At 35.7% G+C, this 15,552-nt stretch overlaps 1 long non-coding RNA gene across 2 annotated transcripts; it reads left to right on the top strand.

Annotated features, from left to right (window-relative positions):
• On the top strand, positions 1-15,133 carry LOC106017514 (uncharacterized). Of its 2 annotated transcripts, none has more exons than XR_011806614.1 (4): positions 1-82; positions 1,764-1,825; positions 12,740-12,822; positions 13,007-15,133. It is a non-coding gene; the product is annotated as an uncharacterized lncRNA (long non-coding RNA). The 2 variants fall into 2 exon arrangements; XR_003497608.3 differs by having other exon boundaries at positions 14-52.
• The last annotated feature ends 419 nt before the right edge of the window (positions 15,134-15,552 follow it).

Here is a 15,552-nt window from a genome sequence, read left to right as displayed (position 1 = left end):
GGGGGAGGGGGCCGGACTGCTCGGGGTTAGGCTGGGCATCGGTCAGCGGGTGGTGAGCAATTGCATTGTGCATCACTTGTTTGTACATATTATTATTACTTTCCTATTATCACCATTGTATTATTATTATTATTATTATTGTTATTATTTTTTTTGTTATTATTATTTTCCTGTCTTATTAAACTGTCTTTATCTCAACTCATGGGCTTCACTTTCCATTTCTCTCCCCCGTCCCAGAGAGGGAGGGGGGAGGGTGAGCGAACGGCTGCGTGGTGTTTAGCTGTCGGCCGGGTTAAACCACGACAAAAAGAAATGAAGGTGAGATCACAGAAGCTGAGAGAAGGTAGCAAGAAAGCACAAGAGGTGTGAATTTGTATGAAGAGTTTGTCCTCGTTTCACACCCTGCTGATACAATTAAAGCAGAGCACCTGCGTTATGAAGTTGAGTAGCTCTATGCTACTTAGGTCAGTATCTACTCCTATAAGAGCCTTTCTGTGTTCGAGGAAATAGACTTCTCTGTGTTACTAGTAAATAATGATTTTTATCAAAAGGATAGTCAAGGTTGCTATAGAAGCAACCTTAAGAGTTCAAAATTTCAAGTAATCTTTTGAGTCAAAAGAAGATGTATTTTAGAACATCCGAACTTTCTTAGAGGTTACTTTCCCCTTGTTTTTGAGATAATAATGTATTCATTTGTTTTAAAAAGTTGAAAAAAAAAAACACACCAACTTTAACAATACTGATATTTGGACTTATGCTATTGATCGCACCAATAGAAAAGCACTACCTACTAGATCTAACTGTACTCCATAAGGAATTTAGAGACAAAATTGCATCCCATGGGTGTTTCACATACATAATGAATTGCAAAATTATTGTCCTGCAAACAAAGTGCATGAAGTGCTTTGTGATTATTCTGTATTCCTTCAGCTCCAGTATTTACAAATTCAGATCTCTCAAACATTTTTGCCCTCTTAAACTTGATAGTCTTCAACACTGTTAAGCACCCAGTACTCTAGGAAATTAGAAATGTAAGCAGCTAAAACATGAAGTCTGAAAATCAGAAATATATGTACAAGCTTATTTACACCTGCTATTGGAATGAGGTGAAAGGGTAAATACCAGAAGTTGGTTCCAGGGTCAAAATTGTTCTGCCCTTTTTGTCTGTCATCCAGTGACTGATGGACTTCTAACATTGGCCAGAGCTAACATATGCTGGAGCTTTGGATAAAGTGAGGAGCAGTAAAGTCACATCTAGGATTCCACTCCGTAGTGTTTTGTTTCTCTTACAGATTTCTTACACAGTAGTTGTTTACCTGAGCTGTGGGCCTGAATTAATAGTTTGTCTCTATTGATATTCTGAGCACCAGCTTTTTGAAAGCTATACAGTGAACTCCATTAAACTCAAGAGGCTGTTCCTTCAGGAGACTGTCAATATTGCATTTCTTGCACTTTAGGGCTAGGCTTTTAAATTTAAATGTTTTAGCTTTCTAATGGTATCAGTGACAAAGCAAATCCTGCCACGGGAGTACTAATTTATCCATTCCTTGGTGTGTGCTCACCCAGGTTCCTCACGTACATCAGCTCACTGAGATTACTTGGGTTTGTATTCTCCAGGTGTGGGAGTAGTGTAAAGGAACATCTTATCTGATAGCATTAACCGTTTTTTATATTTTTATTACAATTTTGATGATTTTTGATGTGTAGAAATATTTATAATGATCAACTCTGTACATTTAAGTTACCAACTTCATTTCTTTTAGGATGTTTCATTAATTTCCATATGCACTTCAGGAAAAATCTGCCTAAGGAGGAGTATAGAAGGGTAAGTTTATGAATTTTAGTGAGGTTCTTACATAGTTAAGTTCTGGTTACCTCTCTAAAAGGAGAGGGAAAAGGGGAAGAGCAACTTAAAGGAAGTCTGCAAACAGAAACACTTATCTTGTCTAAGTCTTTACCTTTCTTTACCATATTTAATCTTATTTTATTCCCTAAAATTATTCCTTAAAAAACTATCTTGATTCATCTTCTTTTTTTACTTCCTTCCTTCTTTCCTTCCTTTTTTTTTTTTTTTCTTCTCCCAGATCATTTACAGTAATGTTACCATGGAATCAAATACTACTTTAAGTGTAAATAACATTTATGAATTTAAAACCAATGGGTATTCACATTTATAGATTGAATTTTTGACACATGCTATGCACATCTAATACACTGTCTGTTTGCATCTGAATTATCCACATACAGAGAGACTAGAAAAAAAGTCTCTTTACAATTATGAAGTAAATCTGAGATTTTAATTGTCTTTTCTATTTTTTTCCAAATAAAATTATGTGGAAAAATAGTGATGTTGTTAACCTAAAAAAAATAAAAACACAAAAAAGATATATTTGCTGAAAAACTAATCCCCTTGTTTGAACATGTTAATGAGATTGTCTATACTAATTATCCACTGCTAGTACTAATTAACAATCATAAAATACTTTTCATCTTCAAAGCATACTTTATCAAAAGTGTTTGGAAGTGTCTGGAAGCTTTTGCTATTCAAATGCAGATTACTATTAAGACACCTTTTAATAATGGGGACAAGTAGCTGGTGGTAGAAATTACTTTGGGGTATGATGGAATAATTTCTCCATCACTTGAAATTTTTAAATCAACATGGGATGACATTTAAGGAGATACATTATGTCTTACACCAAAATGATGAGCTTGATGCAGAAATTATCACATGATTTGCCTGCTGTAGAGAAGGTTAAAATATATTATAGCAATATTTCCTTCTTAGTTTAAAAATATAATTTAAAAATAATTACTAATTGTTTATTCTTAATTTCTAATTACTGTATTTGTGACAAAGTGTCTAGGATTTTGCTGTGTTGCTGAGAAGAAAGTCCAACCCAGATTAGAAGTAAATAAAATTTAAGTTTGAGCACTGTTTTCAGAGTTTAAATTTCTACCATATCACTATTAAGTTCAGTGTTTGAAAATAATTATTTATATTGATATATATATATTTTGCTCATTATGACACTCTAATGCTTAATGTGCTTCTATATTAATTTTGAGTTATTACGTATATTTTAAAATAATTTTAAAAGTCTCTATCACCACAGCATATATATATATACAAGTCATTGTTGATTCTGATGAGTATGATAGCTTCGTTTTTAAGGGCTTGATCAAACTGATTCAAAAAATGGCCCAAATCCATGGGGATTCCCAAAAATGGGAAACAATGATACAAGGCTCCTAAGACCATAACATGGGATTCCAAATACACACAGAAGCCAATCAGCTCACTGAAATAAAATAAAATAAAATAAAATAAAATAAAATAAAATAAAATAAAATAAAATAAAATAAAATAAAATAAAATATTTTCAGAGAGAACACTGTTGACACAATTCCCATGTGTATCATGATTTATGCTAAAAATGCCTTGTATTCTCATTTTTCATAGAAGACTATAAAAACACAGCAACAGAGCGCTAGCGATTATTCATTCCTGAGACCTACAAAATATTATTTTTAGCTATATAGATTTCTTAGCTATAAAAAGGAAAAAAAAATCTGTATTTTACCTTGTTGGTGGTTTCCCACAAAAATTTATAGGTCAGCTACCCGCTAAAACTAATTACACCTGACATTACTGCTATAGTATTCAAAGTTATATAAATTATATTTCTAAATGAAAGCCAATGAGTCCCACAGGTATGAAAACAAACATTAAAATGTTTTCAGTGCCTATTGCAAAGAATAGGATGATAGGATAACATCCCTGCTCATATTACAGTTATGTTTACATAGTTTCCAATATAAGCCTCCTTTTAAAGGTTTATCTTCTGACTGTTAAATTCAAGATAAAAGAGGCAATGAAAGGTTTCAAACAAACAAATATATATATATTACTTTAATCCTGTGTGGGAAGAAGAAGTAAAGAAGAAACAAAATTATATGGGACAAACCTGAGTTATAGAAAAAGCACTTTACTTATTATGAAGCTGCTTTGAGTTGTTATTTTCTCCCAAATGGCAAGCAGAACTTTCTAAAATGGCTTGAAAATTTATTTTTGCTCTAATATACTTTTAAGTGCTGTTACCCTCTTTTCCTTTATCCAATTTTAAAAAGCCTAAATAAATGACTTAGAAATAAAAGGTAACGTTTTACTCCAAATATAGATATATTTTTAACAGTAGGTTATTTTGTTCCAATTAAATTTTTCCATTTGAGTTCACTTATATACCACAAAAGTGTCACTTGTATTCTTACTGCCATTTGCTAATGGACATTAGCAATGGACAGTCTCTGCTGGCTTACAGACTGTCATGATGATTTTAATTGAAGTTCCTGCATAGTACAGACTAGAGAATTTACTTACGTGAAGTTTCTTTGAAGTACAACTGATGGAAAATTCACCACAACACGTTGGATTATTGCCCTGCTTAATTACATTCAGGGATAAAAATCTACCTTTTATTATTACCCTGAAATTTGTTTGGCCTTTCCATCTTGTATTTCATGAATTGTCAATGTTAGATCTGGATCTGGGCTCTGTTTTTCAGACATCTCTAATTCGCATCTTTCTGTTTATTCACCTATATATATATATATATTGTTTTTCTTCATGCCATATTCTTTATTTCAACTGTTTAACTGAATTTTGAAGCAACTTAATCAATGACTGGAAAGATATACCATTCTGAAATCAAGGCTCCCATTCTTTCTTTCTCAACTTTAATTTTATTCATACTGTAAAATGCATTGTTTGCAAATGACAAGCTTATCAAGCATTTCAAGCTTCTCTATCTTAATAAATTGTTCCCTTCACTAGTCATTGCTTATTTTAAGCATTTTATTCACTTTCAAATAAATCTATAATTATCTTGCAATTTCTTAAATCAGTTATAAGTACACAGACCACTGTATGATTAGTACCATTTCATCACTGCTTATGCTACAGTATTCTTTACAGACACCTTTTGTACACCTACAAGTAATTTTTAAACTTATTTAAGTGTGCCAACTTTCTAAACAACCTATCAAAAGGTTTTATATCTGTAATATTGCATATGTTTAAGTAATTTGCGTTAAAAAAACAACTTACTTTGGATCCAGATTTTGTTAAAATATATTGCAGTTTCATTAAAAATGATGTTTATTTGTCAGAGTATTTTTTGTAAATGTTGATCACTTAATTTCCTATTAAATTAAGTGACTATTACTTTTTTTTTTTTTTTGAATGTATCTCTGTCAAGTTTTTTGCAAATTCCTGTGCTACAAGACTTAGTGTTGTTAAATGTTAATGTAGAAGGGATTGCTCAGATTGGCTAAACATCAGCAGGTAGATGTTTAGCTATAACCAGCACACCTGGTTAGCTTTATTTATTTTTCCTGTATAAATGGTGTTAGAAAAGGGTGAAACAATTGTAGGTCAAGATGGAGAGCATTAACTTGATACAGTTTTGTCATCATCAATGAAACCAATGGATGGTATGAAAATCCAGTTCTATTCAAATAGCCATATTGGCTATCAATCAACTCAGGGATATTTGGGGAACATGCGGCAAAAACATTTTCCTTTTTATTCAACCCATGCAAAACCCAGATGTAGTTGAAAAGCTTGGACTCAGGATAACGAGGGAACTTCTAATCCCTTAAAGCAAACACACTTTGTACCATACTTGATTTTGCCAATGCCAGGTGTAAATGCCAAAGCCCAGTGTAAATTGAAGACTTGACTGTGGACATCCACAATATCTGTGTAACAGGCAGGACTGGCAACCTTTAAATGGAAGAAAGGAAGTATTCCCAAACCATTGCATTTATCTGTGACTGATGATGTCATAAAATTAGATGGGATACATGGTAGGCTGCACTTGTTTACACTGAAGGCAATCTGTGTATGAAAGCTGATTAAAGCTGAATCCTTGAGGTATCCATTCCTTGCTCCCCTTTCAGATCTCGTTTGTCCTAGCTGTGGGTAGACTTGGAAAACCTGAGCCTGACACTTCACTTTATGACAGAGTAGTAAGACCGTCAGTGTGTGCTAAAGGAATAGATGCAATAAAGACATGGCCACAGTCTGCTAGGAAGTGGGACTGTAGCACAGTAAAGCAAAAAGTGTGATCATTGAAAAGTGCCATAGTGAATTAAACAAATTTCATCAGTTTGAGTAATTCCTGAAACAAATCTTCTTTTTGGATTTCTTCAGAGGTAATGGAGTTCTGCACACCATTTACATCACCTTGCACTGAATCTGTGTAGTTTCATCCTGTGGAGAAAGAACAGTTCATTTACTGAAAGTAACTTATTTTTGCTTGAAAAATGTCTGTGGATATATCATATTTCTGTGCTGTAGCTTAATATTTGCACAAACTTATTTAGCCTCAAGCAATGTGAATGCAATAAAATGAGCTTTCTATTAATATTTTCATCAGTCATACTTGATCAGTTCCTGTTATTGGAATGGGAATCTGGATGGCTTAAATCATTTAATAATTTGATCAATGAGCTGAGGGAAAGATTCTAGATGTAAATAGTTTACAGATTTTCTTTTTAATACAAGGTAATATGCTTATGAGTAAGGAAGTCCTTTAGAGCAAAGAAAGCAGAAGGAGGAGTTAGACACATTGCAAGCCAGACAAACCAAAATACCTTATGTATTTGTTCATTTGCAAGTTAGTGCCTGCCTCTGTTGCTGTACAAACACATACACACAAATGCAGTTGTTTTTAAAAAGTGGGACAGAAATGCAGTCTAGAGTGGGGTTTTGCTCAGGAGAATCTTGAATATTCCTTAAGAGAGAAACCCACAAACTACCCTTATTTTCCTGGAAGTTTAAGTACAAAAAGGTGTAAAGCTTATAAAGCTTACCATTTCAATTAATGCTTTTTGAAGACAGTACTTCCAAATAAAAGAATATAAGCTTTGGATGAATTCTTTTTTTTTTTTTTCTATTTTGGATGATTTTTTTTTCCCACAAGAGGAAAAAAAAAAAAGACCTTTTGCAGTTTTTACTGATTTTCCTTAGCCAGAAAAATGAAAATGCAATACAAATATTTATTATGGTAACAGGTAACAGACAATATGCAAGTAGTGTAGTTGAAAATATATGATTCTCTGTCTCTGTTTTCTATTTTAGTAGTAGAATAATTTTATGACCTTTTAAATCTTCCTATGTTTTTTATCAACTAAGAAATACCAAGATTTATACTTTGCAGCTGTGCTTCATGTGATGTTTTAAAGATCAGAGAGAGAATTCAGTTTTACCGATAATTGCTAATTATATTTTACTATAAAAGTATGAAACTAGTCTGTCTTTAAATTTAAGGTTTCTGTTCTATGACAAGATTCATGTTGGCAAATCCATTTCTATTCCTCTTGATTCCATTTATAGCATCAATGTCTAAAGTAAGAATCACCCAGTGACAGAGTGAGGTCATCACTAGACATGAATGCCTAGGTGAAGGCAGGGACATAAGATGAATTATGGGGTCCACTGTAACCAACAATAAAAATTCCAGTGCTGTATTTCACTTGGTATGATCATACCATTCTTTTCAAAATTAAATTAATGGCTTTTGCTATTTAATAAACATTTGCAACTAAAGACTTACAATCTTGAGTTAAGAAAGGGGAGATAATATAATACTTACTAATTTGGGCTTTAAAGTATATTAATAATTAAATGAATTCTTTCACTTTTCTAAGTACTTAAAAAAAAAAAAAAAGAAAAACAACAGGATACAGTTTGTAGCAAATATTTAGTCTAAGTGTACATGAAAATTGCAGCTGAATTTTCCTTCCCTTTTCTAAGCATTTTGTGATTGTCTGTATTGCCAGTTAAATATGTAGTCCATACTAATAATAACACTGTGTCTACCAGTTAGTTAAAATTCTACTGTTACTGGACCTATCTCTAGGGAAGACACTTTATTCAACAAAACCTGAAGCTAACTCATGTTAAAGAGATAACTCCACTCAATCTATCCACTGTATTTTCCTCAATAAAAAAAGAAAATATGCTAATAAGCATCACTTGAGAATAAAAATTGAAATAATCACTTATGAATTTACCCACAGCTGACAGCTTTATTAATCTCTGTAGCTGCTGTCATTTGATAAAGAACAACATATAATAAAAACTCTGCAAATTACCTAATTAGGCATTCTGCAGCAGAAGCTCTGCTATTATAACAAGTAGTAATCAAGAGAAAAAATATATCATTCGTCTTGGAAAGAAACAGCTCTTTGAGTATCTTTCTCATTTATGATGATCTAGCTACAAAACAATGAGAGAATAATGATTCATTGTCAACAGCAATATTCTGGCATGTAGCTTTTATTACTAAGAGATGAAGAAGAATCCTTGTGCTTGACAGGAAGTTCATCTTCCAAAAATACCCTGGTGCATGTTTGTTACAGCTTGAACAGAAAAATATCCCAGAACCCGCAAGCATGCTATCAGAAAAGCAAGGAGGAATTGGATTACGTTATCCATAGACCTACATGACTTTCTCCATTACTTTGTCTTTCTAAGGAGAGGTATCTAATCTCAAAAGATCTGTATCCAGTGGGAAGCAATTCCTTCCAAACACTAATCATGTTTGAATCAGTCATGTATCTGGGATAATGGGGATGGGTTTTATCTGATCAGTGGTAGACAACTTCATTTGATCTATTCACTACAGGTTAGAGGATTTAATTCGTATCATCCTGAAAAAAAATTAAAAAATTAAAATAGGTCCTTGGAACCTGTGATTAAAAATATCTACTGCTTTCAGCTGACAGGAAAGGGAGCTAAGTAGCTAACACTGCAAACACCTGAAGCCACGTGTGGATGCCTCTAAAATGTTTTCTTCCAGTGTGTTTACTGGTGGTATATGTAGCTTTATCTCATTATCAGTCACAGATTCTGTAGTCCTTTAATCTTGTGAAAATATTATTAAATACTGTGGGAATGGAAAAGTAATAAGCTTTTGAAACTTCAGTAAGCCTGCTTTCTGAGTCTGGCTTTTGAGTAATGTGTTTTTTGCAGATAGAAGTCAAAACATTTTTTAACCCCCCTTTCTTTCTTTAAACGACTTAAAGGGAAAAGGAGGGGAAACAGGGAGGGGAAAACAGAAATTTTCCTGGGTCTGGTTGGGATTGAGTTAACTTTCCTTTTAACAGTGTGTTGTACTTTGTACTTGTGGCTAGAACAGCGTTGATAATGCACTACTGTTCTGTATATTGCTGAGCAGTGCTGGTGCAGCACCAAGGTCATCTCCCCATGTTCCCCAGAACAGACCAGTAGGCTAGGGGTGGGCAAGGAGCTGGGAGGGGACATAGCCAGGACAACTGACACAAACTGAGGTTCCTCTTCTACCTCCTCCCCCCGAGCGGCGCAGGGGAATGGGGTTATGGGGCTTATGGTCAGTCTACAGCACTTCTTCTCTGCCGCTCCTTCTCAGTCACTCTCATCCCCTGTGCTGTGGGGTCCCACCCATGGGACACAGTCCTTGATGAACTGATCCGACGTGGGCTTCCCACAGGCAGCAGCTCTTCCGGAGCTGCTCCAGATATGGGTCCGTACCACGGGGTTCATCGCTCAGGGGAAAACTGCTCCAACCTGGCTCCCCCACGGGCAGCAGCTCCTGCCAGGCCACCTGCTCCACCGTGGTCTCCTCCACAGGCTGCAGCGTGGAACCCTGCTCCACCGTGGTACTCCATGGGCTGCAGGGGGACATCCTGCTTCACCATGGTCCTCACCACAGGCCGCAGGGGACTTCTGCTCTGGTACCTGGAGCACCTCTCCCCCTCCTTCTGCACTGACCTTGGCACCTGCAAGGCTGTTCCTCACTCCTCTCACTGTCCCAGCTGCTGTGTGGCGCAGCGTTTTTTAACCTGTCAAATATGCTCTCACAGAGGTGCAAAACAACATCGCTTATTGGCTCGGCTCTGGTCAACAGTGGGGCCCTTCCCAAACATGGGGCAGCTTCTAGATCCTTCTCACAGAAACCACCCCTATGGCCCCCTGCTACCAAAACCTTGCCACATAAACCCACTACAAATATAAACAAAATATTAATGTAGGAAGATTTTATTATTAGATATTTATGCTGTGGAAATGTACATAAACATGACTTCTCTTTTTCACACTGTGATGCATTGTTAAACTTTTTTTTTTTTTCCTCTCCTCTCCTCTCCTCTCCTCTCCTCTCCTCTCCTCTCCTCTCCTCTCCTCTCCTCTCCTCTCCTCTCCTCTCCTCTCCTCTCCTCTCCTCTCCTCTCCTCTCCTCTCCTCTCCTCTCCTCTCCTCTCCTCTCCTCTCCTCTCCTCTCCTCTCCTCTCCTCTCCTCTCCTCTCCTCTCCTCTCCTCTCCTCTCCTCTCCTCTCCTCTCCTCTCCTCTCCTCTCCTCTCCTCTCCTCTCCTCTCCTCTCCTCTCCTCTTTTCTCTCTTCTTTCTTTTTCTTTTTTCTTTTTTTTCCTTTTCTCTTTCCAAATCTGTTTCCACACTTGTTCATGCATTTATCTTTGATATAACTGTAGACCTCTATTTCAAGCTTAGTTTAGTTAAAATCTTAAATGTATTGGATGATTGATTGGCTTGCTGGACTCAAGTCTACCATGAAAATTGCCATGACCTAACCTTGTAATGTTCTATGTCTCTGTCCTGTCATAGGAATTTGAATGAGACCCATATTTTAATATCCCTTTACACTGCTACCGAATGCCAAATCCAGTAAGCTTGACTATGTCCTTTACAATTATGAGTTGAATTGCTTCCTTCTGCTGAGGAATGGCTTTTATGTTACGCTATAACCTGACACAGATTTTGCTGCATTTCCATGCCTTTCAGACTGAGGGAGTAAAATACCTATCATCTTGATTATAACTTCTTCTCCTTTCCCCCTTCTTACAGTCTTATGGAATGATCTTTTCACTGTTGGTGGACTGCTAGAAAAGTTAAATGTTCTGGATTCTCCTTCTCCCTGTGTTGTGCATAACAGTAACATGGAACTTCCATTTCTCCAGTGTCTTCCAAAAAGGTTTTACACCAAAATGAAATATCCAGCTGGGAAGAAAGCTATGTTTTTGCTTTTGGAAGCATTGAAATCACAGAATCACAGAATCACAGAATCTCTAGGTTGGAAGAGACCTCAAGATCATTGAGTCCAACCTCTGACCTAACACTAACAGTCCCCACTAAACCATATCCCTAAGTTCTACATCTAAACGTCTTTTGAAGACTTCCAGGGATGGTGACTCAACCACCTCCCTGGGCAGCCTGTTCCAATGTCTAACAACCCTTTCAGTAAAGAAATTCTTCCTAACATCTAACCTAAAACTCCCCTGGTGCAACTTTAGCCCATTCCCCCTCGTCCTGTCACCAGGCACATGGGAGAACAGGCCAACCCCCATCTCGCTAGAGCCTCCTTTAATATACTTATACAGAGTGATAAGGTCACCCCTGAGCCTCCTCTTCTCTAGGCTGAACAAGCCCAGCTCCTTCAGCCTAGAAAGAAAGAACTTGAATAAAATTTTTAATTTCTGTTCTTTCTTATCAGGAAATTTTGTATTACCCATAAGAAAGCTGTTCTGTTAATATATCTCACATGACTTTTATTTTTTTATTTTATTATTATTATTATTTTTCCTCCTGGTATATAGAATTGGAGTAGAGGTTATTACTTTTTGTGAATGCATTGAGTATTCACATGATGATGGGAAAAGCAATCCTCCAGCTCCTTTGGTCACTTCCAGTTGAACTGTTTAGGGAGAGGCTCCTTCCTCTGGACTTGTTTCATTTCCTTGTGTGGAAATGAAACCCCTCTGTTTCATTTTCCATGTGGAAATGAAACCCCTCTGTCTGTGATGTTCTAAATCAGGCAGTGTAAGTCTTTTCTCCAGTCTTTGTCTCTGACTGCATATGTTTACAGTGCACTGAAAAATGCAAAAACCTGCAGTAACACCTGGAAGACTGCGTAAAAAGTGATTCCTAAATCTTGGATCTTAGCCAAGGTTAACCCACCAAAAGTGACCATGGGACCTAATCTGTGTCTCCCAAGTGAACACCCTCTGGTCAAACCAGAATCACACTCACACCAATTCCGTCTCTTTTCCTTTTTTTTTTTTTTCCTTTTTTTTTCCCCTCTAAAAGGAGTTCATAATACACATCATGGCATGTTTCACATAGGAGATGGACTGCCTTACAGTAAGACAGCTTTCCAATGCATGGAGTTGAATTTTGTAATTAGATTAAGACTACTAGATTAGATTATTATTTATCCAGTTATCTTGTATGACAATGTATTGGCACAGGTCAATTTAGAGTATTTTAGTATCCACATATGCTTAATGAAAAGGATTGAAAATCATGAGAAATAATGGAAAGTTTGTGGGATCTGAAAGAAACATGTTTTTCAAAGTGATTAGGGGCAATTCTCAATGCTCACAGACACAAAGGTAATGGAGTGAAATAGTACTTCTTGTATGATACAATCATTATCAGCTTTATGTGAGTGATATGTGAACCTCCAGGAAGTAGCATCCCTTCTGAAAACTCTAGACATGCTCAGACAGTGTCCACAAAACATGTTGTTTTGTATAGGGTGAATTAGTTCATCAGCAGGAGCTGTATCATGTGCAGAGTGAACAAAGAAGAGTCTCAACTGTATTTCTGGAGAAAACTTATTCTTGAAAATGCTCTCACTGTTTCTGCATAATACTCACTAACCTGTTACTGACCTTCTAGGTATCCACAAATATGTCCACTGACTTGTGTTTGAGCTGACTCCTGGAAAAAAGAGTGGCTATTTGTACAGCTTCTGAGTTAGGGTAAGTAAAACTTTGACCTCTACTGAAATAATACATGCATTTGAGTATGTATGTCCCTCTTTCCCACTCTGCCACAGTACAATTTTATTTTTATTTATTTTATTTTTATTTTTATATTTTTATTTTTTATTTTGTTTTTATTTTATTTTTATTTTTATTTTATTTTTATTTTATTTCTCTCCAGGTCACATTAGAATGATATGTGCTGTCATTAGAAGCCGTGAAGTCCATCATAAAATACCACATGTTGACTCTAGCAGAAATAGAGGCAACTCCGGAATTTCAGGAGAGTTGTCCTTGCTCAGACTAGAATCAGAATTTGAACCCTTCAAAAATTACAAAAAACAAAAACAAAAGCACAACAAACAACCAAACAAAAAAAGTCTCATGAACAATTAGAATAAATGAAAGAAAAACATCAAGTATGAGGGTAGAATAAAAGATAGTGTTCCAGCAAGCATCTCTGTAATACTTCTGAACCAAGATGTCCATTTCCTGATATATATTAAAACAAAACAAAACAGAAAAACACACACACACACACACACAAAAAACACTATAGGAAGAACCTGAAAGGTTATAATCACTGTTTGCTTCAGTAAAATTAAATGCAGCTCAGATGTGTATATGTGTGCAAAAGTAAAAGTAAAAATTGGGACTTTATAACAAAATAAGATGAAGGTGGGAGATATTTAAAAACACAACTTATTACTAAATTGCAGACTAAAGCTACAGTCATGGATATAAAAATAAAAATGAGACACAGAAAGAATTGAAATTATGCAATTTAATGAAATACATTTTATTAGCCAAAAAATTAGAAATTATTAAAAGTTTTATTCGTTACAAAATGTGACTCTATTACCAGAAATCATAACATTTTAGAGAGAGAATAATATCCCACTTGTTTTACAACCATCATCAAATATTTAAACCTTGAGCCTTATTCTGTTAATGTAAATGTAAAAGCTTACATTAGAAAAAGATACAGTAAGAGCAGAGTTAAAAGTGCAATCTCTTTAAATCCATTATGTCAGCATTGTACTGCGTTTATAAGCTGTGTCCACCTATGGTACTGAGAAAACAGCAAATGTCCTACAATATCAACTCCTTCTAAGCTATGTATAACATCTCCAACAGAAGTGGAAGTATTCCCATCATATATTTGAAGGGAATATGCTTCTGCTATAAGTAAAAGCAAGAATTCACGCTGACTAAAAATTCAAGAACAGGAAAAAGGTTATAGTGTATTCATGCTCTGCTGTGGAAAATAAAAAAAAGTATAAACAAAAGAAGGAGCAAATAGCCCATATATTCATCTTAGAGACAAAAAGTTTATAGAAAACCCTGTTCAGTCTCTACATACACTCTGTTGCTGGCACTGACATACTGGCCTTCTCCCTGAAGGCAGAGAGCTACCATCCCTCTAATGCAGTGCCTGCAGTACTGAGATCATCCTCCTTGCAGCACAGCCCTGCTGGTGCTGCTGCACCTTGGCATGCAGCTTGGACAAGGGCTGGGGTCTGTGACCAGGGGTGTCTGATAGAGCATCCCAGGTGAATGTGGTCAAGGGAGTTATGGTCTGTTGGCATGCTCAGGCACCTGACACCTGGTAAACCAGGCTGTCTATTTTCTGCCCCACATCAGAGGATAAGTTTACCAATTCAAAAATATGAGATGCTAATTTTCAAAGCGGTGAGACTGCTTCATCAGCCATCAGCTTCTAACTAACTAAATAACTAACAAAAAAGAAACACACACACACACACAAAACAAATTAAAACTAACATAACAACCCCACCTCCCCACCCTCACCCCAAAAATCAATTTGGAGACTAAACCACAGTTTCTGATGCCCATGGAAATGCTGATATAGACATATATACACACACAAATTCCTTTTGACCATAGTTAGCTTTGAATGTGACCTGTATCCCACAGAGTGCAATATTTCATGATGTATGAATTACAGCAAGCTGAAAATAAACCAAATACTTTCACATAAAATACTTTCTATTAACTGTAATAATCAAAAGGTTTCCTCTGACTTGCTATGTAATGAATTGAAACAAAATTGAAATTTAACTGACCTGTTGTCTGTATTAAACATGGATGATTTTTCCCCCTCTTTGTCTTAAAACAAAAGCCTGTATTCTGAGATTGCTTTTATACTGTATTAAGACTATACCTAGTATAGTTTAAAATGTGAAATAAGTAAGTTTCCAGCAATGCTGTTATCTCAACTACATTATATAAACATAGGAATTTCTTGTTCCTTGCCAATAAAGGCATTTCTGTAACTGTTATTTTACAGGATGTATATATATATTTATTCCTGGATAGCATTTTTTTTCTTATTATACATGATTATATTGGAAAATATCAAAGCTATATGCAACAGCTGAGGCTATCTTTCTTTTGAAGTTTTAACACCTGCATTTTGGAGTTGTTTGTATATTGTAGACACATAGAGCTTACCACTGAATTAGTCTTAAATTATTGCATCCCTTCCTCCCCACCCCCAACAAATTCTAATGAATTTGCTGTTTCAAAATGTGTAATTCTGAAGTGCTGCGCACATTCAAGTCCTAAACTGGACAATGATAGTCTTTGCAGGTCATTCTAACTTTTCTCTGAATTACAGCATGTGGCTGTGTCAAAATGAAGCCTTAAACAAAGTAAAGAACAGTAGTATGTGTCTGATTAAATTTACTCTAGTCTCCTTTGTGT

Source organism: Anas platyrhynchos, chromosome 1 (genome assembly GCF_047663525.1).
Source record: "Anas platyrhynchos isolate ZD024472 breed Pekin duck chromosome 1, IASCAAS_PekinDuck_T2T, whole genome shotgun sequence".
NCBI lineage: Eukaryota > Metazoa > Chordata > Aves > Anseriformes > Anatidae > Anas > Anas platyrhynchos.
Note: the sequence above shows the minus strand (reverse complement) of the source record. Positions and strands in the feature narration are given on the sequence as shown.